Source organism: Zingiber officinale, chromosome 8B, assembly GCF_018446385.1.
Source record: "Zingiber officinale cultivar Zhangliang chromosome 8B, Zo_v1.1, whole genome shotgun sequence".
Taxonomy (NCBI): Eukaryota; Viridiplantae; Streptophyta; class Magnoliopsida; order Zingiberales; family Zingiberaceae; genus Zingiber; species Zingiber officinale.
Window position 1 is genome coordinate 15,263,722 of NC_056001.1, and position 5,563 is coordinate 15,269,284.

A 5,563-nucleotide genomic window follows, 5' to 3' on the forward strand; every position below is an offset into this window, starting at 1 on the left:
TGTCAAGGAATGTTCGAGGAAGAACATTGGAATTCTTTTTGATGTGTGTCAAAAAGGGGGAGAATTATTGGAGAACCCAAGTTAGGTTATCGGGTTAACCTAAGGGGAGAATGTCCAGAGAATGTTCAAGGAAAGAACATTGGACATTGGAAGATGGTTGGAAAACCTAAGTTAGGTTATCAGGTTAACCTAATTTGATTATGGGTTTTGTCAAACATCAAAAAGGGGGAGATTGTTGGTGCAACCTTAGGTCAAGGTTGACCTGGTTGACCCGACTCGAGGTGACTTGACTCGAGTTGTATTTTGATGTTTGACTTGGGAAGATTGTTGGTGCAACCTTAGGTCAAGGTTGACATAGTTGAGTTGCATGTTGATGTTTGACACTCGTGAGAGAGTTCTATTCTTGATGTGAGACAAGAATAGATGGTTGAGAGATTATTGGTCCAACCCTAGGTCAAGGATTGACCTGGTTGACCTGAAAAGTCCAAGTATGGAGACTTGGCACTGGGAAAGTCCAAGCAGGGAGCTTGGCACGCGAAAAGTCCAAGTATGGTGACTTGACACTGGAAAAGTCCAAGCAGGGAGCTTGGCAAGTGGGAAAGTCCTAACTGGGATGTTAGGCAGTGTGGAAAGTCCTGGTGAGTGAAGCCAGGCAGTGAGAAAGTCCTAACTGGGATGTTAGGCAGTGTGGAAAGTCCTGGTGAGTGAAGCCAGGCAGTGAGAAAATCCTGGCGAGTGAAGACAGGTGAAAACCCTAGTGAGTGAAGCTAGGTGAAAGTCCTGGTGAGTGAAGCCGGGCAAGGGAAAATCCAGATGGATCAAGGGTGATCGGACATCTGGTGATGGGAAGTCCAAGTAGGTCATAGGAGTGACCGGATACTTGGTACGGAGAGAAAAGTCTAAGTGGGTCAAAGGGATTGACCGGACACTTAGCGGGGAGTCCTAGCAGGTCAAGGGAGTGATCGGATGCTAGGCGCAATGTACCAACAGGTCAAGATTAACCGGATGGTGGTTTGGACTTGGTTTGGGCGAAAACCATGAGCTGGATCGATCTGGTGATCGATCCAGTGATACCGCGAATATTCTGATCGGTCTGGTGACCGATCAGTAACACATCAGTAGCATACTGTGTGATAACTGATCGGTCTGGTGACCGATCAGGAGTCGATCAGAAGCCGAACAGGAGCGAGGCGCAAGAGGGGCTGATCGGTCTGGGGACCAATCAGCACAAAGCCTGATCGGTCCCCAGACCGATCAGGAAGTTCCCTGATCGGTCTGTGGACCGATCAGGAGGTTCCCTGATCGGTCCATGGACCGATCAGGGACGGAACAGAAGCGAAGGCTTCTTCCCTGATCGGTCCACAGACCGATCAGGGTTCTAGCCGTTGCGACGCAACGGCTAGTTTCTTCGTTGTTTCTTCTTCACAGGTATAAAGGATCGAGGGCATCTTCTGTGCTAGCTCGCCCTTCTTTTCTTCTCTTCTGCTGGAGATTTGTGGGCGGTGATAAGAGCTCTGTTTGAGTTCCTTCCGAAAGCTTCGCGTGAGCTTCCCCGACTGGAACAGCTGCTGCTGTTAGGGTTTTTGAAGCTGCTGTTTCATCCGGACTCCAGTCGACGAGAAAGCAAGATTGGTAGAGTGCTTATGTATTCTTATTGTATTTCTTGCTTATTCTTTGTACTTGTACTCCTGTTTGCTGTTGCAAACAAGTGTGGCGAGGTTTCTCCACCCAGAAGGAGTTTTTATTAGCCGGTTTTCCGGAGACTCATCCACCGACGGATTGATTGAGTTCGTCCACCTTACGGACACGCCGAGGAGTAGGAGCATCATCTCCGAACCTCGTTACATCCTTGCGTAGAGAAAGAAACGCGAGCAATTGGGGTCGGCTATTCACCCCCCCCTCTCTAGCCGTACGAAGAGATCCTAACAATGTGGTCCAACGCAAACTCCGACAATCGGTAACAAGAGATATTTTCTTTTATTTGTCGATGATTATACTCGTATGATTTGGGTATATTTTCTTGAAAAGAAATCGGAGGCTTTCACTATTTTTATGAGTTTCAAAGCAAGTGCAGAGAAACAAAGCGGATTTCAAATAAAGACATTGAGGATAGACCGCGGAGGAGAATTTATCTACAAACCGTTTCTCGATTATTGCAAGCAGCAGGGCATACATCGACAACTTACTGTGAAGTATACACCTCAGCAGAATGGCGTTGCTGAGAGGAAGAATATGACTATTGTGGAGATGGCTCGAAGTATGCTTAAAGGCAAGGGTCTTCCAAATTCATTATGGGCCGAAGCTGTGAACACGACAACTTACATCCTCAACCGATCCCCGACAAAAGCCGTTCAAAACATGACGCCTTATGAAGCATGGTATAAGAGGAAGCCTGTAGTTGATCACTTGAAAGTCTTCGAATGTGTAGCATATGCACTCTCAACAAAGCAGAAGGAGAAGTTTGATGAGAAGAGTGAGAAGTTGGTCTTTATTGGTTACAACAATGAATCAAAAGGTTATCGTTTGATTGATCCAAAAACTAATAAGCTTGTGATTTCACGTGATGTTATTTTTAATGAGAATGCAGCATGGAAGTGGGAGAACGAGACTTCTCAGTCTCATCCAACATTTTCTTATCCAGAAGCACCAGTGGCAGTGCCTTCCTTAAATCCCACCAATTCAACAGCAGCTGGTTCCTCAGGAACAAATTCTGAGAATGAAATTTCTGAAGATGAAACGCCACCACAGAGGTATCGCTCCTTGACTGATATTTATGAGCAAGCTAACCTTGCACTTTCTACTTTTGAGCCACAGAATTTTGAAGAGGCAACAAAGGAAGAGCAGTGGAGAAATGCAATGAAAGAAGAGATGTTGAGCATTGAAAGGAATGATACGTGGTCCTTGGTAAATCTTCCCAAAGGAAAAGAAGCAATAGGCTTAAAGTGGGTATTCAAAACAAAGTTCAATGAAGATGGAGGTGTGCAAAAGCACAAAGCTCGTCTCGTAGCAAAGGGTTACTCACAACAGCCCGGCGTTGATTTTACAGAGACATTCGCTCCTGTAGCCAGAATGGAAACTATTCGAAGTGTGCTAGCACTTGCTGCACAAATGGAACTTGAAGTGTTCCAACTCGATGTGAAGTCGGCCTTTCTCAATGGAGTACTAGAAGAAGAGGTTTATGCTCAACAACCACAAGGGTTCGTTGTTAAAGGAGAAGAAAGCAAAGTTTATAGACTGCACAAAGCTCTCTATGGATTGAAGCAAGCGCCGAGAGCATGGAATTTCAGGATTGATTCATATTTGCAAAAGAATGAGTTTGCAAAAAGTTCAGTAGAACCGTCTCTCTATGTGAAGAAATGTGATGCTGATTTTCTAGTAGCATGTCTCTACATGGATGATCTCATCTACACTAGTACCAGCAAAGCGTTATTGGAAGAATTCAAAAAGGCGATGATGGATGAATTCGAGATGACGGATCTTGGATTAATGAAATATTTTCTTGGTTTTCAGGTGAGGCAAAGCAAAGGAGAAATTTTTATTTCTCAAGAAAAGTACGTTGATGATATATTAAAGAAACTTCACATGGAGAAGGTCAAAGCTGTAGCAACTCCTATGGCTCTTAATGAGAAGCTGCAACAATATGATGGTGCTGAGAAGTTTGACTCGAAGATTTATAGAAGCCTCATTGGGTCATTGATTTATCTGACCCACACAAGGATGGACATTGTTCAGAGTGTGAGTTTGTTATCAAGGTTCATGAGCAATCCTACCAAGACTCATTTTGCAGCAACGAAGCGTGTCTTACGTTATCTTCAAGGTACAAAGAATATTGGATTGAAATATACAAAGGAAGAAAACAGTAACTTTGTGGGATATGTTGATAGTGATTGGGCAGGAAGCATTGATGATCGAAGAAGTACTACAGGATATTTATTTTGTCTTGGCACAAAACCCATCTCTTGGAGTTCGAAGAAACAATCTACTGTAGCATTATCATCTGCCGAAGCAGAATATATTGCAGCAAATGAAGGTATTCGTGAAGCAGTATGGTTAAGAAAGTTAGTAATAGAATTACAGCAGAAGGTTGTTCATCCAACAACAGTTTTCTGTGATAATCAATCAGCCATTGCTATGACAAAGAACCCGGTGTTTCATGCAAGGTCAAAGCACATTGAATTGCGTCACCATTTTATCAGAGAAATGGTATTAAAGAAGGAGATCGCTTTGGAGTTTATCCCGACACAGGATCAGCCCGCTGATGTTCTTACAAAGCCCGTAAACTTGGAGAAACTCATCTTGTTTAAAGACTTTATCAAGATTACAAATTAAGAGGGGGTATTAAATACTGTAATTAGTAATCTTGGTCTTAGCACTTAGTAATGGAGGTCGGTAGCATGGGAAAGAAAAAGAAGTAAATAAGTATGGGGAAGAGGAGTAGAGTAAATGAGTTCTCTAGATTATTCTTGAAAAGTCTATTTAAGGGGATTCAATCTTCAAGTGATTGTAAGCCAAAATAAAAGGCATTTGAGAAAAAGTAAATGAAGATTATATAGTTCGTATTATTCTCGAAAGAAATCTTGTTCAAATATTCTTACCAGTGATGCGGAAACCACCACTGTCCAATTAACCCCAACAATTTATATATATATAAACTTTAATTTTATAACTCTTCGAATCAACACGTACTTTAAAGTAACTAAAGAATTTAAAAATATTTATACACTAGTTTTAGTTAAAATTGCTATTATAGCTAATCATCAGCTAATTTTGATCCAAATTAACATCTATGAGATTTAATTGTAGGGACGAAAAACCTAATAGGGGGAAATAAATGTCACTCATTTGAAACCTTCTTCTCTTTTGAAACCAGAGACAAAATCATAATGAAAAAATAGATTACAAAAGATAAGATCAGTTATTTGGTTCATAATCAGGGCGAATCTAAAAATTTTATCAAGTAAAGAGTAAGATATCATAAATATACATATAAAAAATTCATCACATAAGAAAAATTAATTGATGAAGACTACCGATAAAAAGCATCTATGAAAAAAAATAATTCCTTTTGATTTAGACATTCGATTGCGAATTAATGGCCAGGGGTCTTTGGAGGATATTTTATTAATAGGAGCAACTATTCTTTTTATTTGAGCATTCGTCTGTAGATTAATGGAATGATCTATGGAGGATATTTTTATTAAGGGGGGTAGCCCCCCGCCCAATCCCTTAGTGGAGTCGCTCCTATTCACAGTCCAACAACTACTACTCCACAACCCATTATTCTATTAGGACCAAGGGGAGCTAGAGGGGATGAATAGCTTCTCTTACTTCGACGAAGATGAGTTGCAGCGGAATACTTGAAGCGAAGAATTCTCTAATACTAACATGAGGATTTACTTGGTATCCACTTCCTTGAGATGACTAATCTAAGGATCTACACTATGAAAATATTCCTTCTTAGAAATAATCCGGAGGCAAAGAAGCTTCATACACACTTACAACACAAAATACACCAAGAAGAGTAAGAACAAATATAATAAAATCTTATATGAGATTACAACAA